General features: G+C 35.7%; 1 long non-coding RNA gene across 5 annotated transcripts in view; it reads left to right on the top strand.

Moving 5' to 3' along the window:
- Positions 1-19,964, top strand: part of LOC118249993 (uncharacterized) — a 106,291-nt gene extending 86,327 nt beyond the window's left edge. For all 5 annotated transcript variants that reach the window (XR_007707855.1, XR_007707856.1, XR_004779266.2 and 2 more), the window contains one exon: positions 19,859-19,964. This is a non-coding gene — a long non-coding RNA (uncharacterized LOC118249993). The remainder of the gene's footprint in view (positions 1-19,858) is intronic.
- Positions 19,965-27,988: the final 8,024 nt, after the last annotated feature.

Genomic DNA, 27,988 nt, shown 5'->3' with positions numbered 1-27,988 from the left:
AGACCAAAGGATGCCTTTGGAAAGAGTCCCTTCATTGGATTTCTGAAGGCTAGAGGAAGAGCCACAGGTTGCACAAACCAGTTCCTAAAATGAAAATAAATAAATAAATAAAGATCAAACTTTGAGACATTCATTTTTTTCTAAACTATATCATATTGTCCTCTTGCAGTAGGAAAACTGTTACACAGCTTTTATATTGCATTATATGAGCTTCATCCAACAATTTTTGTCTGGGCCAAATGCCATGGCATTGAATTAAAAAAGGAAGAGTTCAGCCATTAATTTCACTGTGAGTATTATCTGAGATTATATGGCAACTTTCTCTGCTTACTAAGAAAATATTTAACAAACAAATATGTTTATAAATAAAAACAAATAGTCTGGGGAAGTGATAATTATGACTCATGTTGGGTATAAATAAAGATTAAAGTCTTCTGCTGGCATGAATTGCTCATAATGAAATTTTACCATCTACTTCTGGTTCAAATGTGCAAGAATATAACCCCATCTTTGTGAAAAATAATTTAAAATAACAGATAGAATATAAAAATGTGTATAGGGAAAGATGTTCTGGGCAGCAGAATATATTAAGTTTCAGAATAATCTCCCATGAGAAATGATGGAAGTCACTTGAGAAATTTAGAATAAAACTGGGAAAAATAACCCCAAATTAATGACAGGGAATGATTCAACATTGGTAATGAAACAGAATAACAGGTCATATTTTCATGAAGGCAATTTTTTTCAAAAGTCAGGTTTTGAAAGCTGATATTCCAATATGTTAACATATTGATGCTCTCAGTTATCCAGTAATTATGATTCTGAATTCTGTTATGTATTTCCTTTGATGATCTTCCCTCACAAAATTACAATCAAGCAAGAAAAGGATGCCAATTTTAGGTGACAGTTTCTGAGTATTTGGCTAATTTTCATCTTTCTCTGTTCCAAGCTATAATGCTGATATTATTTGTTTAGTTTTTTTCACTAAAAATATGATTTAAACAAGTGGAAAGTGGTGTTTAAGAAAAAGTCTAGATAATTAAATTGATTGTGATGAAAGAGCCTCTACAAAGTTCAAAATCCACAGATGGCCTAAACCCGAGATTAGCTCTTGTTCCTTAATTTCAAATATATTTGTCTTCTGTCACTCTTTCTTCTATGGACAAAAAGATTTTACTTAAATTCACTCAAAGAGAGAGGGCAGTTCTATTGCATAATATTTTGCTTGCATTAGTGACAACAAAGCATACAAATACCTAATCTTCTATGTTCAGGATGGTATAACAGGAACAAAAAAAACAAACAAACAAAAAAACAAACAAAAAAGATTTTATCAGCTTGTTTTGTTTTGTTTTGTTTCGTTTTCCTGAAGCTAGAAAAGATAATCTGATCATAGCATATAATATTTGCTTGACTGAATAACTTAATTCTCACTTTGTGTGAAATCTTTACAGACCACCTGATCTGCTCCCTTGAAACTCTTTGAAGAATGAGCAGGCACTAAGATCTAACATCTATTTTATAAATGTTACAGAAATTAATTTTAAATATAAAAAAATTAGAGCTCTGGAGGAGGTATTGAATCATTTTTCTCTTCTTATAAAATTCCACTCTTTTTATTTCTATATGAGCTGTAATATTTTTAAACCTAACTTTTTGAATTTTAGATGTGATTAGATTATTATTCTAAATTTTATTTCCTTGACCATCACCCAAATTAACCCATTTGAGATTTCAGTGAGTATCTCTAGCCAGATATGCCATTTTTCTGCTCTTCCTCTCACAAGCATCACCACCTTATGACATACCGTGCGCGTGTCCTTGTGCATTAGAAGCAACAACAACAATAGCAGTATCTTACTCTTCTATGCTGGAATAAATTAGTCCTTTAATTTAGTTTCATGAAAAAAATACAAGCTAGAAGCAATTCTCTTGTGTATAGACCAACATTAAGCCTCATACACAGGTAACAGTCAATCCATTAACCTTTGCTTTTAGCTTAACCTGTGTGTCCCTCGCATCACAGTTGTTCCTCCTTTTAATACCTTTTCCTTAATAGTTGCTCACCCACAACTGAAAAGGGCAGAGCAGCTTCTCATGACATTGACTGTGCCACTGCAATAATAAGCTTCTCTCTCTCTCTCTCTTTTTATTTTTTTTTATTTTTTTAACACCTCCTGCCTCACTACAGTGTCAGCAACCATTTCTTTTTTCTTTTTTTATTTTTATTTTTTTATTTTTTATTTTTGGAAGGTAATCTAAAAAGAGCTGTAGAGGCAGAGGTCATGTTAAACTGTAACGCAAATGTTATTCCTCGATTATCTAGCTGGGGTAAATGTCAACTGCTTCGGGCTAAAGCAATTGGAAAAGCAGAATGTGTGAATCTAACAAAGGGAGAGAACTGGGGGAGGGGAGATTTAAACTGGGCCTAGTTTGGTGGCTGGTATGTTAAACCAGCTCTTCTCTGTATTTCTTCTCTCCAGCATACAGCAATGCTGTATCAGCTGTAAGTTGTCTGAGCAGAGCTTTCCTCGCCCATTCTTTTATAATGTGTGCCTGTAGCAGAAACTTGTGTGCCGCGGCAGTGACTTCAATGGAATTTCAGTGACTTCAATGGCATTTAGACACTTGAGGAATCAGTGCTCATTCCACTTACTGAAGAAATGAGTAGTAAATAATATGAGAATAAAGATATAGTTAATCCCTTAGAACAAGAGAATATTTTAAAAATATTTAATGTACTTTGCACTTTGAAGAGATGAAGAATGTATTACATGTAAAGTTATGTATGATGTAACATCAGTTCTAATTATTGTTACATATAATACATTATGAAAAAAAATGCATGGGAAAGCAAACAGTAATCTTTATATTAATAAAGAACAGACATTTGATAATATTGATACATAAGAATATATTTATTAGCCATCTATAAATATGTCCAGTACTGAATATCCCTGATTATTCTCTTAGTTCTGTATCATCATGTATCATTATTACTGCCATTGATTTCAACAGTTGATTACAGCATAGACAGAAAAGTATTGTAAGTTAATGCAAACTGAATATTAAAATGATAAACACAATGAATCAGAAATTCTGACAAGCTTTCTGGAAACTCATAGGAAGAAAAGTCAGATCTTACTTTATTTCCTTTTTTCCTTTTGGAAGTGGTGAATTCAATTCTCTCATAAAGGGGGGACTGTGGTTGGTACTCTGATCTGGAGTGAGCAGATCAGTTTAGGCCAGTTTAAGGGATTTCTGCTTATCGGTTAAAATGCAGAAAACACTGGTATAGGTTCTCACCCACCTCAATGCAAAGTTAAGTGACTTAAACTGTCACAGCTTTAATAACCAGCTAAGAACAATAATACTTAAAATACCTAAACACAGAGCATGCCCACTATATTTTTGTACCTCAAGGCCATGAGCTAGTTATGACACCAACTTCCACTTAATCAATATGAAATAAGATACAGACTGAAAAATCACTATTGTGAAGACTACTGAGTTCTCACAAAGAAATAAAGTCCACAATTTCAGCTGGTCAGGCTGTACATATCCTCAAACTACAGAACACATCTTCACCTTGCGGGAGTCTTAGGAAAATCAATGACCGGTCAGAAGCAAAACTTCATCACCCCGATGAAGTTTTATCATCTGCCTGATGCAGATAATTCAGGAATACATTACCCCCTGTGATATTCTCAGTTCAGCCTGGACTGAATTTCTGTTTCACATTTATGTAAGTTACTCTCATCTCATGGAAGTAAGTTAGAGTAAGACACATGACCAGAATATGTGACATTTACTATATGTCAACAACAATTATATTTATGAGTCATTTCACAAAAATACTAAGCTTTACAGTAGTCCTCTAGGGCTGTGTTTTACCTTTAATATATCAAAACATTTTGGGAGATGAGAGAGCTTGACTATCTTGAGTTGGTGTGAATATTAGACTCACTGTGACACAAAGCATATCTGGATATAACCAATTATTTTGTACAAGTGGAGGAAGAAGCTGCCTAGGATAGTGTCATGGCTGCCACAGAGGACAAGAAACCACTAGCAAACACTTGGGTAGCATTTTTAGCAAAGGTTAAACCTGTCCAACAATTTCTTCTGAAAAATTGACACTGGGATTCCACTCCAGTCCTATGGAGTGGGGAACACTAGGAAGAAGGTGAGTGATAAATACACACTTGATCTTAGGCCTGGTAATGTAGCTTTTTGAAGTCAAATCTCAACCATGGCCTCTATTATAAAAGCTACTTTTATGCCATTGTTTTCTTTCCCGGAGTATTGTGATCAGATAAGTAGTATAATAACTTTGCCTACATAAAACATTCCTGAAAGTTGCTTTTGGGTTTCCAGATTAAGTGATGAGTTTATTTCCTGGTGGTGAGAGAATTTAACAAACAAAAAACAAATATACAAAAATCCATTAGAACTAATTCACCTAAACAACCTGAGTGAATCACTCAGTGCTCTTCCCTCACAGAGGAAATAAGTCAATGACTTGATGATAAAGATTTTTATTTTTTTTTAATGATATAATAACAATATGATGAAAAATGTGCAGTATTATCTACCAGCTTTCCAATCTCTTTTCAGTAAGCGCACATGTACATCATTATTTTTTTTCATCTAGGGTCACCCTTATAAAAAATTAGTGGGTATTTTCAGATTCTTTAAGAAAGGAGCACACTTGTAAAAAGCATTACCTTAACAGATTTTAAATATTCACAAAGAAAATTATCAAGGATTATTGGAACATATTTGATCTTTACAGTTAGAAAGTTTGGATGGAAAAATAGATTTAGTTTTAAAATGTCTGTCACTAATTCTTTGTCTGGCAATTTGTTGCTAATTATTTTAAAAATTATTGTAACTTAGGAAAGTGTGTCTGTTCCAAATGGAAGATAGTGTATAATGAAACCATATGGTTGCATAAGAATGTGAGGAGGTGACTAGGTTCCTGGCAGTTCTGCATCACTAGATTTCTGGTGTTTCATGACTCCTTAAATTAAAAGCAGAAAACAGTAAGTTGGAAAAACTGGCAGCAAAAGTTTGGTAAATATTGGTGAGAAATAAGGCACGCTTTTGTTATCTAATAAAAATGTTCTAATCCAGCTAAAAATTTGGACCTAGTGTAGGAATCATCTGATAAAATTTTATAACCTAAGTCAGAACTTCTGACTAGCTAGAAATTCTATAGAATCTGTGAATCAGAGCAATGAGTAGTTGTACTTCTGTTTAGCGCAATGCAGCAAACGTAGTTTACTGAAAAAGCTGGCTGATGTTGCTGAGACTTCTCTCATTTTTTTTTTTTCAATGGTCTTGGGGATCTGGAGAGGTTCTAGTTGGCTGGAAATTGGTAAACATCGTCCCAGTTTTCTAGAAAGAAAAAAAAGAAGAATCTGGTATTTACAGGCCTATCAGTCTCACTTCAGTGCCTGGTAAAATTATGGAGAAGATTATTTTGGGAGTTATTGAACAACACTTGAAAAACAATGTAGTCATCAGTCATAAACAGGATGAGTTTATAAGGGGAAAGTCATGTCTAACTAACTAAATTTCCTTTAATGACAAGGTTACCCATCTATTTTATCATGGGAAGTCACTAGAAGTAATCTTTTGGGATTTCAGCAAAGCTTTTGGTATTGTTTCTCACAGTATCCTGGACAAAATATTCAGCATACAGCTAGACAAATACATAATATAATAGGTAAACAATTGGTTGATGTGTCAGGCTCAAAGGGATATAATAAATGGCGTTACATCAGGGTGATTACCAGTTACTAGCGGGGTTCCCCAGGGCTCCATTTTGGGGCCACTTCACTTCAATGTTTTTGTAAATTGTATAGATGCAGGACTTGAATGTATACTAAGAAAGCTTGAAGATGATGCTACATTAGGAGGAACTGTTGACTCCCTCAGGGGTGGAAAAGCGTTGTAGAGAGATCTTGACAAATTAGAGGGCTGGACAATCACGAGCTGCATGAAATTAACAAGAGCAAGTGTTAGATTCTGTACCTGGGGCAGGGCAGCCCTGGGTATATGTACAGACTGGGGGACAAGAGGTATCTGGGAGTTCTGGTCGACAGCAAGTTGAACATGAATCAGCAGTGTACCCTGGCAGCCAAAAGGGCCGGCTGTATCCTGGAGTACCTCAGGCGCAACGTTGCTAGTCAGTTGAGGAAACTGATTGTCCCGCTCAGCTCTGTGCTGGTACAGCCTCACCTTGAGTACTGTGTGCAGTTTTGGGCACCAAAATATAAGGACATAAAATTATCAGAGAGTCTCCAAAGGAGGGCAACTAAGATGATGAAGGGTCTAGAGGGGAAAATGTATGAGGAGCAACTGAGGACTCTTGGTTTGTTCAGCCTAGAGAGGAGGATGCAAGAGGGGAGACCTCATCATGGTCTACAGCTTCTTCATGAGGGGAACAGAGGGATGGGTGCTGATTTCTTCTCTCTGATGACCAGCAATAGGTCCAAGGGGAACGACATGAAGATGTGACAGGGGAGGTTCAGGCTGTATGTTAGGACAGGTTTCTTCACCAGAGGGTGGTCAGGCACTGGAACAGGCTCCCCAGGGAAATGGTCACGGCACCAAGCCTGTCAGAGTTCAAAAAGTGTTTGGACAACACTCAGACATGTGGTTGGATTTTGGGGTGGTTCTTTGTGGAGTCAGGAGATTGACTTGATGATTGTTGTAGGTCCCTTCCAACTTGGGATATTCTATGGTTATATGATTCTATGAAACTTTACAAAACCTAGGGGTCAAATCCTGACTCATTGTGATGTAGCACTATGACTGAATTTTTCATTATAGTAATTGGCATGAAAAAGCTTGCATGTCATACGCTGTTATCATAAATATTGTGGACTTTACAAACAGGACACTAGGAATATTTATGAAACCCAGACATCATAGTAGTTTCTTTTTATCTCTCCTTTCACCCATACCTAGTAAAGCCTAATTGAAATACAATAATTATAAATGAGCTTAGCTTCTCAATTTAATTTCCTTGTGAGTAGTTTCATTTATTTTTCTTAGGCTTTGTTAACTTGCTTTAATTAAAAGATTTAACAAAGCTGAAGATACAATGTGCCATTAGGTATAGGAACATAATGGGACATATTTATAGAGAACTGGTGAATCTTTTTCTATGAGTTCGCTTGTTTCCACAATTGAGAGTAAATTTACTCATGAATCTGAGCAAGATTATCATGTAGGAAGCCTGGTCCCAGAAACAGTCTTTTCCAAGTCCAGTTGAAGCAGAACTTGACAGAAAGGATTCTGCATTCTTATCAATAGGTTTTAGTTGGCTTAAACATAAATTCCATTCACAGAGATACAAACGTAAACTATATTGACCTTGAAAGTCACACTAAAAAATACATTTTCAGCAGTCACAAAATGAGGTCTGCAAGAATGCTAACCCCATATCAACCAAATAGCCACAAATATTCACTCATGGTGAAGAAGGTAAAAAAGAACAACTTCGAGGCATTGAGGGAGTCCTTTCAAACATCAACATCTGCGTGCTACAGCTGCCTCATTGTTCTCAATCTATTGCTGGAAAAATATTAAAATGAAGTATAGATATGGCTTTACTGGGAAACTATTTAAGATGTAAAGACAGAAAGAGTATTGGAAGTCTTGTTTTGGAGAATAAGTTGATTATATCAATATTGGCCTGAAAATACACCAAAGAAAGGGTCTCAAACTGCCTTTTGGAATTTTCATGGAATTCGGAACTTTTGTATCACAACTGCTTAGTCAAATAAATGCTCTTACTCTGAAAGACAGAAAAAAATATCTACATAATCTGTCATTACAGACTGAAAACATGGTAGAAATAGGCTTAGTACAAACCACCATAACTTCTGTAGCTTTTAAATTCATTAGATTATTTTGTGGTTAAATTTGTGAGAAAGAAGTACCCAAGGAAGGAACATGTCATCTAAAACTAAAGAAGCAACTTTTTCTAATTTTTCTTGAAACAGCTCTACAAGTATGCAACATGCTCATTTGTCTGCTGTATCTAGACCAAACATAACAACCTAAATAATGCACCATGAAAGAAAAATTTATAATGATAAAAATGTGGATTATTTACTCTTATGGAAAATATCATAGTTAATTTCCAGAGAGTAACTCACTTCTGAACGTATTCTGGTTTTTATGATCCATTGAAAAGTCTTGAATATCTAAAAATACCCATACACTTTTCATGTTTAAATGCATACTTTGTGTGAACTCAGGTTGTATAATAAGAGTTAGAGTATTGTCATGAATTACTCTTTCAAAATGTGCAGACATACTCATCTTTCCATTTGCTAAGCATCTTTATTTATTTGAAATCATACATGTATTCCAAAGAAAAGAACAACCGCCCTTTGCTCTCATTAGTCTTTCATGCATTCAAAAGAAAATATTAGACTGATGGAAACTCTCTTTAGCCCTGATGCTCAGCACAATTTTATTTTTTTAAATCTTGATTTTCCCAATCTCCCCTTTAAAAAAAATCAAAACAATCTACTAGAATTTTTTGGAAGAGTTCTTTCCCTGTGAAAGTTTGTGTTTATCCTACAGAATATGTTATAGATGCCTAGATGCCTGTAGGAAATAAACAAACAAACAAACAAAAATAATTGTTTTTGAGTTTTTTTCAAACTTGATTTGTTGTTCTTGTCTTTTAAATTCTTCAAATGTTTGAGACTCAATATTTCTGCTTAATTTCATTATGGTAGTGCCAGTGCTCTTGTTAGTTTGTCAGCTTCATAGATAAAAGAAAGATGTTATTCAGAGAGGGCTTGCAGTAAAGCAAAGTGAATACAGAGGGAACATGTTTTGTGTGACACAGTAGATCTCTCTGGCTCTTTTAAGCCTTATCTGATGTAATGTAAACTAAAAGGAGTCCACACAGGTCATCCATGCACAGCCAAACAGATAAAAATCTGATAAACCTACTCTGCTTGAGAAAATGCAAAGGAAGAAGGCCATAGGAAGCAATCTGGTGAAGCCCAGTAAAATGCCTGCATAAACTGCAGAACCACAGTTGGTCCTCTAAATAAATAGATGGAAAACACAGTCCTGAGGAGTACTCTAACTACTACATGTTATGACTCCTGTAAAGTCTTACCAAGGTTTTTCCAATATTATTTTATTTATTTCAAAAAAAAAAAAAAAAGGAATAATGGAAATAGAAATAAATCATAAGACCTAGAGGTCTATGTTGTTGCTACCCAGAGGTCTATGTTGCTACCCAGTCAGCATGGGTTTATGAAAGGTAGGTCCTGCTTGACGAACCTGATCTCCTTCTATGACAAAGTGACGTGCTTAGTGGATGAGGGAAGAGCTGTGGATGTGGTCTACCTTGATTTCAATAAGGCTTTTGACACCTTTTCCCACAACATTCTCATCAAGAAACATTCCCACAACATTCTCATCAAGAAACTGGCTGCTCATGGCTTGGAATGGTGTACACTTCGTTGGGTTAGAAACTGGCTGGGTAGCCAGGCCCAAAGAGTTGTGGTTTATGGAGTCTAATCCAGTTGGAAGCTGGTCACTAGTGGAGTCCCCCAGGGCTCAGTACTGGGGCCAGTTCTCTTTAATATCTTTATCGATGATCTGGATGAGGGCGTCCAGTGCACCCTCAGTAAGTTTGCAGACGACACCAAGTTAGGTGCATGTGTTGATCTGCTCGAGGGTAGGAAGGCTCTGCAGCAGGATCTGGATAGGCTGGACCGATGGGCTGAGGTCAACTGTATGAAGTTCAACAAGGCCAAGTGCCGGGTCCTGCACCTGGGGCGCAACAACCCCAAGCAGAGCTACAGGCTGGGAGATGAGTGGCTGGAAAGCTGCCTGGCCGAGAAGGACCTGGGAGTATTGGTTGATAGTCGGCTGAATATGAGCCAGCAGTGTGCTCAGGTGGCCAAGAAGGCCAACAGCATCCTGGCTTGTATAAGAAACAAGTGTGGCCAGCAGGTCTAGGGAAGTGATTGTGCCCCTGTACTCGGCTCTGGTGAGGCCGCACCTCGAGTACTGTGTTCAGTTTTGGGCCCCTCGCTACAAGAAGGACATGGAGGTGCTCGAGCGAGTCCAGAGAAGGGCAACGAAACTGGTGAGGGGTCTGGAGAAAAAGTCTTATGAGGAGTGGCTGAGGGAGCTGGGCTTGTTCAGCCTGGAGAAGAGGAGGCTCAGGGGTGACCTTATCACACTCTATAGATACCTTAAAGGAGACTGTAGCGAGGTGGGGGTTGGTCTGTTCTCCCACATGCCTGATGACAGGACAAGGGGGAATGGGCTAAAGTTGCACCAGGGGAGGTTTAGGTTGGATATTAGGAAGAACTTCTTTACTGAAAGGGTTGTTAGGCATTGGAATAGGCTGCCCAGGGAAGTGGTTGAGTCACCATCCCTGGAGGTCTTTAAAAGACGTTTAGATGTAGAGCTTAGTGATATGGTTTAGTGGAGGACTTGTTAGTGTTAGGTCAGAGGTTGGACTAGGTGATCTTGGAGGTCTCTTCCAACCTAGATGATTCTGTGATTCTGTGATTCTGTTATCACATAATCAGTAAGCCCCTGCACAAAGGCAGTGTCAGACCCTGTTCCCTTCCAAAGTGTGGCAAAAGTAGAAGCCCCTCTAAGACAAGAATAGCTTTACGTACTCAGACAGTGGCTACAGAAAATGGCACATCTAAATGTAGTTCTCAGCTAAAATCACATCTCACCTCTCCCCAAAACATTTTTTAAATACTGAGCTCTAGGCTGCCAGGGAGGAAAAGGAATTTTTTTTTTTTTCCCTCACGAATAAATTTCTACTTTTTGCAATGTATTTAAAATTTAATTAAGAAAGAGACTTGGTTTAAAGTAATCAACATTGTGGCTTGCACTTTCACTGAAGAAAGCAAGAAAAGAGGAGAAAAGAGCTGGCCTCCATATTCTGCTAGAGGACCTCTTTATGAGATTTTTGGCAAAAGTTTTATAACAGCAAACATACAAGCAGTATTTGGAATAGAAGTTTGAGTTGAACTCTCTTCTCTTTCAGGAACATCTGCACTGACAAAGTCGAGAAAAAATCAAAGAGTAAACACAGTGGGATGGTTGAGAGATCATAGTATATATTAGGATTTTATGGTGTACTTTGTGTACTTTGTTATCTAGATAAACACAATGGTAAATTTATGTTTCTAGACTCACCACAGACCAGGATGGTTTGCTTGTATTGCTCTTGAGAAGAAATCATTGTACATATATATATATATTTATGTATATATATATATATACACACACACGATAGATATATATGTAGTCATGTACTCATGTAGTCATACTCAGTTCAGATCAATGATCCTTCCAGAAAGGGTCAAGTGTCTACTATATTGTGAGGGAAGTACTTGTGTACTAACAGTCAAACCCTTGCTACCACCACTAAAGCTAAACTTTTAAAAATATATATATTTTTTTTTTAAGTTATTAAAAAAAAAAAAAAAGGCAAAATAATTCTTTACAGAAGGCAAAGCAATACAGTGAAGTCCCAAGCAGCTAATTAGCAGAACTGATAGAAAGGAGCACACAGCAAAACATGAACACTATTAACTTCAAACAAGCATGCAAGCACTTCAGCTAACTTAGTGCTGGGTCAATCAATGTTAGCAAAGTGAAGTCTATGAAAAGACAACAACCCCATGTCACTGCACATAGCAAAGTGCTTGTCCCCCTTTGCTGTATGACACAGTTTCTTGCAAATACTTCACTTGGGCTTCTAAAGTAAACAACTGCATTTTCCTACCTGAAAATATCATACATTGAGATATTTTGTAGTACTCCCTGATCGTGAAATCAGTGAGATTGCAATCTGCCAGCACCACTGTTTTTTACATCCCTTGCTGTTAAGGAAAACAGTGCCAGTCAGGACAAGTCAAGTTCTGCAAGTTTCCAGACAGCCCTCCTGGCTTCTAGCACCATTCACTGCACTATTTAAAGTGCAAAATTGTGTGTAATTGAACCAACTAAGCTATACTTTGAGTCTTTTTTTCCTATGGACATTGTGAATGAAAGGTCTGTGCTTTCCTTTCTTACGTGCTTCATTGCTGTGTCTTTGGACCTAAGTGCTCAAAAGACATGGTTTATAATATGAATGCCTCTAGGATGCCCCAGGAAGGCTTTTTGGGGAACACTGTTTCCTTTTCCTGGTCATCCTGTTCATTTGATTCAAGAATTCCTTGGACAATTGTTCACTTCCTACTTGAATCTCATATCTGGCCTGTGTGAATAGTTAGTAGCACATTGGAAGATGCAAATCTGTTGACAATGAAAGTGTGTGAGGTGAAAACATTTTACTTCTGGAGGCATTTTCTGCTTTGAAACTGCTCTGTGATGACTGACAGCACTAGGTGAAGGCTGGTGGAGGTGTACCCCACTTCTTCCCCTTATTAGACATTGTTAAATAAGTGATTTGCACTGTTTCATGTTGTCCTGTTGGCTATTTTGATATAAAGCACAAAATATTTTTTTTTCTTTTTTTTTCATTAGTGAGCTACCCTGATGGCTCAGATTGGCATACAAGCAAGGTCTTCAAGTATTTAAAATCCTTCAGCTACTCCTGCAGCCAGCTTCAGTTTAAACATGAGTGTGAAAAAAAGAACAAAAATTATGAACAAAATAGCATATGGAAGAGAGGCTACAGCTCCATTAATGGAACAGTCTCTCAAGAGTTCACTTGCTTAGAAAGATTTTTGCAGACTTTTTCTAACATAAATGTATAGGTAAGTCTCATGTCTAGAAAGCTAATTTGACCTTCAACATGATTAACACACACAAACTCTAGGTAACTAAAGGTGCATAAAGCTGTGGTGCTCTTCACATTGCTGGGCAGTGTAAGACTGGAAGCACTACAGAGCATTAGTAAAAACTCCTGTACTTGTAGCAGTCTCAATACAAGTGCTTTTAACACTACAGGAAACACACACACACACACCAGTGTTATTGGATAGTGGAATTAAGAAAATTATGGTATTATACTTACAAAAAGAGGTTTTATCACAAAATTAATATACATATACTAAGAAATGTATCTATAGAAAAAATAAATACAGATACTCATTTTCAGAGGATACTCTTTCAATTTGCTCTGGAAAATGAACATCCTGCACACCACTTTTTGTAATAAAGGAAGTTTGAAAGCATTTACAATAGAAAACTTCACCAAAAGCTAAAAAACATGGATGCTTATTATTGCTCCACACTATTATTTTCATTCTTGGAGTGTTAACATTGGAGGATGCATAAAATAATCAGGAAGCCAGATTACTTTCAGATCAAAAGAAAGAAGACAAGTGAATAAATCTGTCCTGAACTACTTGGTAATTGATCAAACTTTCTATAGATTCCTTTTATCTCCAATTGCTTTGGTTATGTTTCTTATACTTTTGATTAGGATTTATCTTATTTTCTGTTGTAAAACATTATTTTTACTTAACTGAGAAGGACAAGATATGTGTCTGTTTCAGGGGTTGGCAGAGCTCTGATCCCTCTAAAGCTTTTCCGGAATTCATGGTTTATCAGTCCCACAAGGGCTACATTGGTCGTCTGGTCTGCAGTCTTCTAGTACAGGACACAAAACTTCATCAGAAATATTTGAATGAAGACACTAAATATGGTGTAGGACCATTCATAGTATAAAATGTTACTGGATCATATCATACATATGATATTTCCAAAAATATTTTTAATGGCAATTTTTAAATAACATATGAAGGGAATTAAAATGAATTCTTCCCATATTTTGAACTTGTTTAGGCTGATGGTAGAGTTATGTCTGGAAATATATCCCACATTAGATAGAAACAAAGATTAGAGACAAATCCCATGAGTTGTGTCACACCGAAAGCACAGGATAACTCCTCTGTTATTTTATTGCAATGCAGTACCAAATATTTCTGAATTGTCAGCCAGAATAAAAAGCACATATAAAAATCTAATAGCAGAGTTCTTTTTCTCAAAAGGGGATATATTTATAAATAAAACTTTGTAAAATATTCAAGATTAGTATATGAGGTCTCAGAATATTGAAATTTCTGTGCATCTAGCTGCTTTTGAATGAGCAGTCATAGTATTTGATGTGCTCAGATATGCACCAAGACAGAGTACACTTTCTGTCATTTAATATTCCAAAAGGATAAACACCCTGGTTGTTGTTTGTTGAGAATGAATATACATACTTTTTTAATAGCAATATGCAGTTGCAGTGCTTTTTCTTGAACTGGCCTTCATAGGCTGGGGTACAGTATATTTAATGAAAAGAATTGACTTGAATGACAGCTGAATACCACAAAGAAAAGGGCAGCCCTGCATGGGTCATGACTGAAATTGGCTGCTGCTGTGATTTAGTAGGAGCTTTTCAGTTGGGAAGTGGATATTGTAACTCACAAAAGGTAACTTACAGCAACAAATTGAGCTGAATAGAGCTCTGAACTAATTCATGGTTTATTGAGTTCCCCTCTTGTCAGAGATAGCCGACAGTTAACTGAAGTGATTAGTTCAGTATTCAGTCACAATGATGTACTACCAGCTTTCCAGCTTACAGAAATAAATCCTTATGGTTTTTGTAAAACAAAAATCCTGTTATGTAACCTAATTAAAAACAAACAAACCAAACATACATACACAAACAAAAATACCTGAAATTTGCATAATGGAGAGGTGAGTTCAGCACAATGCAGGGAATAGCATTCTTGAAATGAACCATTAAACACAAAGCAGCAATTTCAGTGCTTACCTCTATAAAACAGATTTTATAGAGTTCTTGTTACTGCTTAGTGTTACTAGGTGTACCAGGAAAACTTTTTTATTGCTGATGTTGTTACCTGCAAACTTATGAAAATAATTAATATACTTTACATAGCATGTACACTGACCCTGAAATCAGAATGAGCTGAAATTTTCTATCTTTATGGCTTAGAAAGAAGACAACATAAAATTAAAATATGACTCACTTTTTAACATTGTTGTGATGGATAAAATATAAACATGAGTTCATAACAGAACATAGCTTTAAACAACAGGATTTATAAACAGAAGTGTAAAGATCAGTCTTCATGCAATAGGAGGTTTCATTGCCATCACAAGTTCCAATGAGGTACCATTCTGTTTTACCCTCAACATTTACAGGTATGGTAGCATCCTGGCTCCGAAGACAGATAGCCAGCTAATTCCTGTGCTCAGCAGGGGGCAGGTATGTTTATGTGTGAGTTTTCAAAGTTTACCTACCACTGCTTATCCAGATTGTGTAGTGAAGTATGTAAACTCACACTCTAAAGCAGAGAAGACCCTTCGAAGTGTTTAGTAATGTCTTAAAAAAATGTTGCATAAAAAACTCCAGTTGACAAAAATTTAAACCAGAAGTCTTGAAAGAAAATGTATGTTTTTCATAAGGAATATGAAGAAGATTTTAAACAAAGTTGCCTTTTAATCCTGTTTTTAGGAAACTTTTATGTGATATTGGGCCAACCTGAAGGAAATGGACACCTGCTTTTGGCTAAAGACACGACATGCCTTTCCAAAGCCTTAGACAACATCTACTGATATTAAGAAGTTTACCTTGTAGCCATTTAACTGTAACTTAAAGTCTTAAAGGGGGGGGTACTCCTTGAAAAAATACCTCAAGGCAATGAATGTGGGCAGTCATAACACAGCAAAAACAAATTTTCAACCTGTGGGTTAAAAAAGGAGTAATATTACCAGGATGATAGGAGTTACATCAGAATGTTAGAGAAACATATTAAAGAAAAAATGTCAAAAAGCATCGAACTGTTCTAGTATATCAGTTTTTAAATCATAAGGATCTAAAAGCGTATTACCACATTTCTCCCCTACTTGTTTAAAAGTATATAAGAAAGAACAAAACAATGGATGAGTCTCAAATGTATTTGCTGGTTTATCTCTGATCCACTTCCCTGCCATTACTCTTTAAGTGTTGGAGATCAAATTCCTCCTTTCTGTAGCACCCCTGATTTTAGTGGAGTTTGACCAGTAAGAAGTTTGTCTTTGACTGAGCACATTGTACATTGAAACCACATATTTAAAAGCATTTTTTCATAACGGTAGTTGTTTATCTAGCATTCTCATGGATCTTATGTGACTACATCTTCATCCTGTTTCACCTAGTAACAATAGAAGTGTCATGAGTTTAAAGCTAGATAAATTGATGTTCTTGTAAAACTGTAAATGTTCATATAAGTCTAATTGGCTGTATTCATATCCTCCTGTTGTCATAGTGTACAAAATCAGTATTGGGAAACTCAACTTCTTTTAAAATATCAAGTAACTAATGTTCATAACTGGAACTGCTCATGATCAGTCCACTAAGTTAAAAAATATACAGCAAATCAATAGAGATAATTAATAAGTTCAGAAAATCATCACTAGTTCACTGATGTTCTGCAAACAGTAAAAGAAATTACATTTGTTGAATAAGTTATTCATTCAGAGTTATTTATTAAATTCTGCAAAGCAGGATGTCTGCCACAGTCAGGCTGAACTCTCAAGAACGTGATTAACCAAGAATGCGGCTGGCTTGACTAAACATAAGTGATTACACATACTTTGAAAATTCAGAATTTTCTGAAGTATTTTGTATTAGAAACAGGAAACTTCTAAATGTACCCAGTGGAAATGTTGTTTTTCATTTCCACAGGAGAAGTAATAACGTCCTAGAGGAGAATTGTTCTTTTAAACTCCATTTCACTCTGTATAGTTCTTTTTTCCTTACTTACACATAATTAACATTCACTGCCACATCTCTCCTGCTGCTTATCTGCCTTGTGCATCTCTTAGGATATCTGAATCATCATGTCACATTCCACAGGTAGGGAGAAGAGGTCTTCACTTTCACTTCAAGGTTTATGGTTGCATCATCATAGTTGCTAGACAGAAGATGTGCAACTGAGATATTATCACTAGTGGCTACCAGAGAACTGTGTAAAGCTTACCTCTGAGCTGTGCATGTAAAGTACTTAATGACTGCCAAAATACTAAACAAATGCTATTACGTAGATAAAAATATACAGAGAACCAACAAATATTAACTGGAGGGGAATTTATAAATGACAGCTGAAGGCTGATTTAGCAGACATCCTAATTCAGAATTTATACAGAAGTATTGTACAGAAGTATTTCCTCCTGGAAACTATGTTAAGGCACATGAAAAACAAAGATGTGAATGGTGACAGCCAACGTGGTTTCACTAAGGGCAAATCACGCCTGACAAATCTGGTGACCTTCTACAGTGGGGTTAACTGTATTGATGAATAAGGGAAGGGCAACTGACAACATTTACCTGGATTTGTGCAAAGCATTTGATATTGTCCTGGCATGCTATCCTGGTCTCTAAATTGGAGATATTATTCAGAAGAAATTAGAGATTTTATTCAGAAGAAATTCTTTACTCAGTGTGGTGAGGCACAGAAACAGGTTGCCCAGAGAAGTTGTGGATGTCCTGTCCATGGAAGCATTCAAGGTCAGGTTGGATGGGGCTTTGAGCAACCTGGTCAAGTGAGAGGTGTCCCTGTTTATGGAATTAGATGATCTTTAGAAGGCCTTCTAACCCAAACCATTCTGTGATTCTGTTGTTCAGAATCACACAGGAGACATTCCCTAGAATTATATGAGATGTGTCTGCACTTTCAGTGTGGTTTGAATCAGAAGTGTTTTCTGAAGTGTGTCCTTCTAATTACATCTTTTTGTGGTGCCTTGGTTCATACTGAAGAGATGACACAGGTATAAACTGTTATGTTGAAATAGTATTTGAAAATAAGTCATACTTGAAAGGGAACCTGACTGTGCTTTAGCTGCTGATGACTGTTCAGTTCATTAGACCACATTAGAGCTAGACCATAGGAGTCCCCCATGCATAGTTGATATTGGCATCCAGCAGATCCACCCAGAAGCACTGCTTATTGGTTTAGATATATAGTTCAGTGTGTCCAAATTATTTCAGTATCATCATTGGATCTGTTTTAGCTTGTAATACATGAAAATCTGGACTATTCTGTTCCTGGAGTGTAAACTGTTGGTGGAATTATCTTTTCAATTAAAGACAAATGTATGAATGACATTTTAAAACTTTGCAGCAATATTTGAGTCACAAAAATCAACTTTCCACTATTTCCATAATCTTATAATGGACAAAGATAGACTGATTTTTTTTGTAGTGCTAATTGTAGTCCCCTATGAAGTTAGCATTTGTAAGTTTTTACAAACTCAGAATCATCTCAACTAGATCCTTTCATTTTTGGTAAAAAAAAAAAAAAAAAAAAAGGAAGAGGAATGTGTAATCATTTCAGCATTATCTGATAGGTACGAAGAATGGGTTTAATCATTTCATTAATCAGCCATCTTTAAAGATCAAACCATATTCAGTCTTCCCTGAAGATTTTATTCTCTGATCACTGTATGAAAAACTAAAATGGTGAACAGGAAATTGAAACTGTTATTATACAGGAAATAAGAGCACTCTGTCAAAATCTACAGAAGAAACATATGTTCAAAGTTACTGTCAACATCTAACATATCAGATCAGATAGAGAGAAAGACCAAAATTACAAGAATCATTATAATATCAATTCAAGGCAGAATTCTGTGTAAAAATACACCCTTTCCAGCTTCATGGAAAAAAAAAAAAAAAAAAAAAAAAAAGGAAACTGAGCACAGAGTATCTGATGGAGCAAAGGTCCTGTCATAATTTCATATAAATGTTGATCATATGGCAGAAATTTCACTTCCCTCTCCCACCCGTCAAGTCTTCATACATTAAGAACTACAATATCCAATACATATCATGAATTGCGTGCCTTGATTTTTATGCCTAGTTTGCAAGAAATGTGGTGGTGTTTGATATATAAATTTGATGTATAAATCCTAAAGTGTCTATTATGGTCCTGCTACAATGTATTTGGATTTATATGTAACTTTGAATATTGTTGTGTTAAAGATTTTGGAAAGAGTCAAAAAGGAACACAAATACAGATGGTAAAAAGCATCAGGTTCTGTGAACTGCTGTCAAGGTTCATGAATTTCTGCAAAAGAACTGAGGAAAATGTGCTCCGTAATGATCATTACTGCCTCAGTACTTAACAGCTATGTTATCTGTATTAGTTTAAGCTATCTACTGTTCTTATAATAACTCATCACATGTAAAAAATGTTTTCCATTCTGAGGGCAACCTTGGTATGGCATCAGCTGGAATAAGAAACCTACCCATCTAGATGGCATGCAGCATTTAACCACCAGCTGCAACATGTATTTTCCACATTCAGTTCATCTCATATGCAAAAGGAAATCAGTTATAACAAAACATCCCAGATTTAGCAGCCTCAGAGCTTCCAGGCAGTTTATATCCTCTTGTTTCTTAGCACCTCACTAATTGCAACTGCTAGAACTAAGCTCACAAATCAGAGTAATCTGAAAGTTGTTCAGTACAGCACAGGTAATGTACATTTCAGGTGGCAAACATTGTCCAGGCATGACTCAGTTTGGTAGAGTGTTGAGGTGTATACTAGGTATTGTATCAAATGTACTTACCATAATTCTTCTGACTGGTAATATGTGAGTTTGTTCCTGTTAAGTGCTACTTCTGAGGCCAGGTGCTCTTCTCCCCACCAAGATCTGTGAAGCAGAAGACCCTAAATTCTCCAATTTCTAATGTTTTCTCATACAGTGATAGAAAACAGTATGCAGAACAAAGTAGATGCTGTACAAAATCTCCATACTAGTGAGAAAATCCTCTGTGCTAACATAAACAAGTAAAAGTTTCTAAGCTAACTTTTGTCTGTCTTTTTTTTAGGCGGAGTGGATGAAGGTGAAGTGGTGTCAGATTTTCTACTGTAGTGAATACATTTGTGTTCTCTGTATCATGTTATAAATAAATAAATCATTTTATTTTTTCTTCACTCTCTAGGCCTGAGGTTGACTGCAGCAGCTGCATCTAGACATTTAGTTAGATAGTTTGATACATTCTAAAAGTAGAGGGTAGACCTAGAACACTGCTTTATTCTATGAATTGTGGCTCTAACCTGCATTTAGGCATAACACAATTATACTATTAGAAAGCTGAAAAGCTGAGCAGCTGTTGCTTCCCACAATGTGAAGCAGTTAGTTTTGAAAAGCATTGATGGGTTTAAAATCATATGAATGTTGCAAAAATCGTATTCATATGTGATTGTTAAATGTTCAGGCAGACCAGATTTTGGAAATTATCAGGACAATTCATCTGAACTGTTGCAAAATCTATTTTTCCTACTTATACTATTGGAAGATGAAAAGTGCTTAACAAATGTTAAAAATGATAATAATAATAATAAATAAAATAAATAAATAAAGGAAAAACAAGACAGAACATGTTATATGAATTCTGTGAGACTCTCTTAGCCCTCCCCTCTTCTAAATCTGGAGGATCTCCAGAGACTTCAGATCACAAAGTAACTATAAACTGGTTAGATCAACACCAACTTGATAACTTCACGGCCCATTTTGACTCCATCATGTGTCTGTGTCTGTATTCTTTTCCTGATGCCAGACAAGATTGCAACAGTCTTGGCCTGATATCTGGATTAATGACATAAGTCATTGTTTTTACAGTTTACTTCAGCTAGAAGAAATGGAAAATATATTCCAGAACTCGATTTCTATTATTCCTAGTCTCTATCCATAGCGTGAATATGGTCTCTAGTCTTATATTGAAGCTGTTACAGAGGCATGGAAAGGAAATGGGAAAAATAATGTAAAAAGAAGTCCTTCCACACAAAAGAAAGGATACTTAGGTTTGCAGTGCTAGATGGGTGGATTTAAGGCCACAGCCAGGACCCAATGTTTAGTTAACCAGCCATATTATTCCACTATTCAGAATAATATTATTAAAATTTGCAGAAATATTCACATTACTTGAAGTGATATTGTTGCTGTAATTGACTTACACATGTAGATAAAACACTTGATAAGTCAAATTTCACTTTGCAAGGCTACAGTGACTATAAATAGCTTACATTAAGAAAAGGAAAATGTGACATTGATTTCACCTTGAGCACAACATTCACAGGAAAGATGTCTGCTGTTACACATCAGACCATAGAAAATTGCAGTGTTATCAATACCATATTTATTTTGGTTCAATTCTAGAATACCTCTCTAATTCTGACATGTGATATGCTATGCCACCTCCATGAATGGTAGACTTACTCCTTTCATTTAGCTTTCAAGGTAGAGGAACTGAACTGAACTTTTTTTTTTTTTATTTATCTGGTAAAAACATTTCTCAGTTGAGCCATAATACAAAGCAGTGGTTTGCACACAACTTATGCTGTCACAAAAAGAATACAGGAATTCACAAAATCTGCCGGAGTTTATGTTAGTTTTTCCTTGACTGCAGCCTGTGCACAAATGAAATTCACTATGTTTAGATTAATTATTGTGATATACACCAAGCTCTAGTTCTTCAGAGTCTGACCACCTTGGTGATATATGTTAATGTCTTACTTTAGCAATACACCTAATATAAATCTTGCTATAATTGATGAAAGAAATAAAAGTTTTATTTGTTAATGAATTATGATGTAGTCTTTCCAGTGCTCTATTTAAACATCACCTAGGAGTAGATCATGTTTTTAGAAGTCAGGAGTAGCCCCAGGCCCTCCATAATTCTAATTGATGTAAATGAAGAAAATAATGAAAGCTTGTGTGTGCTGACCCTGTTATACAGGGTGGTTTCACCTCAATTAATCAAAGAACCTTTAGAGATGTTGCAAGCATCTGACCTGAATAGAGTTCTTCAGATTCTGTTACTAAACTGGCTACGTGCAGTGCCCAGATTTCTACAAAAGCTGCTTAGTTTCCAAATACCAACATGCTTAAAGGGACTAGCAAGTTAAAAACAAAGACAAACTCCCACCCCAGAAAGCACTGTCCTTGGTGTTGGATAAATATCTGAAAACAAACCGCTCCCTCTGGAAAGTTTATATTCTTGTTCTGATGCTGAAAGCAGACAGAAAATTCACAAAGCAGGTTTGACAAAATTAATATTATGTAGGACAAAATCTGTGAATAATGAGAGACTCAACATCTGTGAGTCTTTACACTCACTCTTTTCCTAAAACTGAAATTTGTGAAAGCTAATGCAGTTCACAATTTTTACTCTGTAGGCAAGACAAGAAAAGTATGAGGGTGTGGTGAAGATTAATAATTGTAGCATTTTTCCTTGAAACACAGATAGTCTGGTAGCATGTTACCTTTGTCACATCTGATATGTGTACTTTCCATAAAATGACCTTCATACCATGCAACCAATAACACTTGCAAGTAAAATCTGAAGACAAATGAAGGTCTGTAATAACACATTGGAAGGTTATGTTTATTGATTACAAGGTTGAATATCTTTACAGTGATATTCCTTTCTTATAAAAATGCAGCATTCAAAGTTTTGTTGTTGTTGTTGTTGTTTTGGTTTGCTTTTTAAACTGGAAGTATTTACAGTTGTTTTACAGACTTGGTTATTTAATATTTCAGTGAGTTCATAGAGTGTTCAGTATCAAAGCAGTATTTCTAAATACAGATTATGTACAGAATGAATCAAAAAGAAAAAAAAAAACAACAACCAACCAAACAAAAAAACTTGTGGAGAGGGTCCACCCATATGCCGCTCATACAAATTTAAAACCTGTCTAGCTTCTTGAATTGTAAACACCGGATAATGAAATTTCTATAAGTTTAATGTATTTCAAATATGTAAACATAGGCTTGTTTTTGCAAATTTTGAAAGCTGCTTTTAAACAAAAAAGAGACAAGACAGGAAAAGTATGAGGGTGTGGTGAAGATTAATAATAAGAAAAAGAAAAGAATGTCAGGATAATGATTTGATTAAAAAGCAAAGGACTAGATGAGTTGCTTAATAGTCCTTCCCAGTCTTTTTGCATCTCAAGGGCACAACTGAATCTAAATATCACTAAAATAGTTCAATAAGTATCTTATTTTCTCTGAGCCTTCCTTCTTTTGAAAAAAAAAAAGAAAAAAGAAAAAAAGAAAAACAAATAAATGAATGAATCAATCAGTCTGCATACTTATTTTCTGGAACCCATGTCAAGATTTAACTTTTTTTTTTCTTTTTTTTTCTTCTTTTTGAAGAAATTCCTGTAAAACAAGTCTAAAACAAACTGAAGACTGTTTGAAGTGAAAGAGCTATGTAAGCAGAAAGTAGCACGTCTGTGTGCTTTTCCAGGCCTGTCAGAAGAGTGCATGCTTTAGCCCGAAAGTAACAGTACAAATCCACACATGTCAACAAAGATTAAAATATGAGAATCACCCTTTTGTGGGGGGAGCAGGAAGCAAAGTTGATTATGGAATCCAAGCAAGGTTTGTAGGAAAGACCTTCTGGACTGACCACTGCCTGTTGATTGTGCCATTCTGGAAAAGAAACTAGAAGACCAAATCTAATCAACACATATTGTTCTTGTTCTAATAGAGATTACCTTTCTAAAGCTATGAGGCATTTTGTGAATATGAGAAGGAAGCAAATTTAGACAGCAAGTGGAGGGCCTTTATCCTACAAAAAGGAAACTGAGCCCAGAACAAGGGGTAAAAAATAATAATAATAATAATAAACTAAAAATGCCGAAAGAAAGAAAGAAAGAAAGAAAGAAAGAAAGAAAGAAAGAAAGAAAGAAAGAAATCTTATGAATATATCATTGATCCTATCTTTCCAAAGTATTTAAGCTTCACTTGAGTCACTTACCTGAGGTATTATTACAATTGTTTTCACTATGGTAAAAATTACCACAGTAAAGTGAAGAAAAGAAAGTCATCACTTTCACAATACTGAGGCTTTTAAACTGTATTATAGACTGAATATATTAAGGAACAAACTAAAAATGACCAGTAACAGCCTTTTTGCTTCCATCTCTTAAAATCAAATGCAAATAAATGAAGGTATTTTTCTAATACACTTTCTTTAAATTGATACCCCTAGAGGTTTTTCATTTTGTAGAAGCTGATGGGTAAATGGGTATCTGCGTGGGAAATTCAAGTTATAAATACAGCCTACTTGCAACAGCAATTCCAAGACAGAAAAGTCCAGTGGTTTTATGACTTCTCCCCTGACATTTGAGTGCAATTCCCCTATTAATACGCACCTTGACAAAGGTCCTGAGAGGTATTTTTGAACCTAAAAGCAAGGATTGTTACCTGAGGGGAAAAGTAAAGTGTAACTTGAGAAGGAGCAGTGCCCAAAGGTGTTGGAAACGGAGTGGTCTGATGGGTTGAGAGGTGTCTACAGGGACTCAGGGTCCAGGGTGAGGGAGAAAGAATGTGGCAGCAGGGCTGTCCTGTCCTTTTCCACTTAACACTTTTGCACGTTACCATGGCTTGTCCACATAACTCTCTTTTGTTTAATGTGGACATATTATGGCACTTTTTGTCTAGACTGAGCAAGTTATAGGAGTAAATATAACAAATGAAACAATAATAGAGATTACAGCACTAGGCTGCCTTCACCATCAGTGTTTTCTCCTATGTGGGTGAAATTTGATGCCATTAGAATCAAAATTTACCCCTACATATTTTCTGGGTAATGTGTACCAGTTGTTTTGGGGTACTTGACCTTACCCTAAGTACATTGGTCACTGCACATTTCTGTATTTTTACAGACAACATGCACAAACTAAAAGTATTTGTCTCCTCTCTTTAAAGCATTAAGCTTAAGTCCTAGCAACATGCACTGTGACAGTGGCACATTATAATTGATATTAGAGCACTATGTTATTTAAAGAAAAAAATAAACAAAACTTTAAAATTTCAAAGAGAAGAGAGTGTAAACATAAGCCTCTGAAGCATTCCAGATCAGTTCTGTCTTACAAGAATCACACTTTAGACAAGATCAAAATTTATTACTCCAAAGTCTTCCTTAAACAGAGCTATGATTTACATCATACTGCATGGATCTCCCACTTTTTGTTTTTTAGTATAATGCAGCTGTCACATGCGACATGGTAGTTTTGGACCAAAGCATGCTCCTACTTGATTTCAGCCATTTATTCTAATCCAGTGTAGTATATTTGCTGCATTATTATTATTGTTATTTTTTTTCCAAAGAAGATTGCACAAATCTTGAACCTTGAACTAATGTATATTTATTATCGGGATGACTGTATGTGCTTAGGTAGGAGATTCAATGAAGTGGATGCATCACACTGAGGAAAGCTAAACTGGAAGAAGAAAATAGAAAAATATAAATAGAATTCATCTGAATTTATTAAAAATATCTGATATTTTACATTAATTGAAGCTGTGCTAACTAGCACTTACTACACTTCATTCTATATAAACAAAATGAAAATGCTATTCCACAAAGCATCTGTTGTTTGTTGTTGTTGTTGTTGTTTCCCAAAGAATTTAGTTTTCTTGTCTTTTAAATAAGTTTGAAATTAAAGGTCTACCATAACCATTTCTATACATACCCCCAATGACTACTGTAAAGTACTGCTTTGTTTTCTTAAGACGACTTTATGTGTAGAAAAGAAGAAAAAAAAAATCAAATGGATACCAATAATAAAAGAGTCTGGTTAATTTGTGCTTATAGCAATGATCACTATGCCAAATTATTGAAGAAGTGGTCTTCTGTGTTGCTATGAGAGTACCTCAGGGATTCCCGGTTTTCCATCCTCTACAGAAATCTGCTCACAATTTTTTTTTATTTTTTTTTCAAAGGTGAGTATATTAAACTCACAGTCTAATTTATGTTTGTTTTCTGTTACCCTTGTGTTCCTATTATCTGGATCAAAACAGACCTCTCTCCTATCTTACTACACTTCCCCGGAGAAGCAGACTGAGGGATAGGCAGCCCTTTTATAAATGATATGGAGGGTAAACTGGCTGGATAACAAGCATGTGGGACATGTTGTGGTTATATTTAACCAGATTTCTAAATATTTTTATGCAGGGACAATTTGTTTGTTACATCCCAGCATCTCTAATGCCTTTATACATAAAAACTTTAAGGGAAATTAATGCTGAGATGAAACTGAGTTGCTTTTTCTTGGGTAAGAAACACGACATGCTATATTGTGGGAAGTTTCCAGTCTGTTTCATTGTAAGAGCAATGCAATTGTGATTGAAATATCTGCCACTATGACAGCTGAACATTTTTCAGAACAGGCCTGACTGCTTTATTTTTCCAAGACTGTTTAAACATCAGGAGGTACTATAACATACTTGCTGTTGACCCTATTCAGGCAAGTTCATTATAGAATTCGGAATAGAAACAACAGGAATTAAAGAGTCCACTCTCATATATCCTGAGTAGCTTAACCACTAAAACAGAGCACATGAATGATCAATGCCATCAAAATTTTTCATAGCAACAAAAATATGTCATGGTATTACTATGTATAATGAAACTATTGAATCAAATACTATGATAGGCTAATAGGTGGATAGAAGAGAGACCAGAGTGCTGTGTAACTTCTGTTTTTAGTACATTCTTGCTGACTGCAAGGGGTTTGGCAAGGTCTAGAGGAAGCATTTAAGTAGAAGCCCAGCCAGCAACATAATCCTGTGAAGACATGGGTGTAGATTGATGCAGGATTTATTTAGACACTACCACATTACAAAGTAAGCTGCACATCACTATTACAGAGCCTTGTTCCTCTACCCTTACTGTGCTTCCAGCTTATGAATCTTTCATTCCTTTGTGCACAGTGAGATGAGCTTTAACAGGAGCTGTAAGGGGAGCAAGAGGAGGACATGCTATTCTATAAAATATAGTGGACGTCTAATTAAAGGGTTAAGAATATTTATGATTAACCCAATTTCTGTAGGTTACATGTCCTCTCAACTTGTCCACAGGATAAGGGTTCAGAAACCAAAAGATCAGCCTTCAGTGACCAGCCCCTTCTTCTTCCATATGTTTATTAAAGAGCAACGGCAAACAGTATCCGATCCACTTTGCCACATAGTCAGGTTCTTTGCTAGTGACTGAAAGATAGACACTATTATCAGATTAACATCTTTGAAATATCTTTATGTCCTTAACATCTTTGAAATGTGGTTGTACAGCAAAGAGAGTACCAAAAAGTATATAATTCCTTGTTAAACTTAGGATGATTTTTCTACTAGTTGTTGCTATGTTATGAATGTTCATATATTTTGTCTATTATTCTATTGATAAGAATAACAATGTATTGAAATCTATGCATTTAGCAAAAAAAAATGAAAGCTTTCTGTGTCTGTATTAATTTTTATCATTCAGCTCTTCCTTTTAACCTTCCCTGAAATTCCATTAAAACTTACAAATGCTAAAGGAAACAGTTTAATTAAATGGCTATCAGCTGAACACTAATTTTTAAGAAACCATTGGTTTATTCTTTTCACAGCAATTGCCTAATCTCCTACTGACTCTTTTATATGGAATAGCAATTGCTACGAGAGGTTTCTAATGTTTTCTTTTGATTAGGCATTTCAGTACTTGTTTTCTGGTTGCATGGTTAGTGTACATCTTTCAGGACTTTTGGAGTGATTTTTTTGGGAAAAAAAAAAAAGTATTTAATTTCTTCTAAACCACATCTCTGTGTTATTTCATATAACTTTATAAATCTATCTCAACAGATTCTAACCCAAATAAATCTAGCTTTACAGAATGAAGAATCCGGCCCATAAGAACCAGCTGCTTCAGAACAGACAGGAAAACAAAACAAAACAAACAAAACTGAATAGAAAATATAATTTTCTAAGAAAAAAAATGTTATAAATCAAATTCAGAATGTCAGGATATCAGAAAAAAATATGACAAGAAGGGTGGGAGGGTGAGAGGAAGGGAAAGAGAGGGGGAGGTAAGGCAGAGGAGGAAGGCTTGTCATAGGCTTGAGTTAAAAAGAGTGTAGGGTTACCCCAGAGTGCCTTTGCTAATAATGACAAGATCATTTGCTTCTCACGT

This window comes from Cygnus atratus, chromosome 2, assembly GCF_013377495.2.
Source record: "Cygnus atratus isolate AKBS03 ecotype Queensland, Australia chromosome 2, CAtr_DNAZoo_HiC_assembly, whole genome shotgun sequence".
In the NCBI taxonomy this organism is placed as follows: Eukaryota; Metazoa; Chordata; class Aves; order Anseriformes; family Anatidae; genus Cygnus; species Cygnus atratus.
The sequence above is the reverse complement of the archived record's forward strand: the minus strand, read 5'-3'. Positions and strand labels throughout refer to the sequence as shown.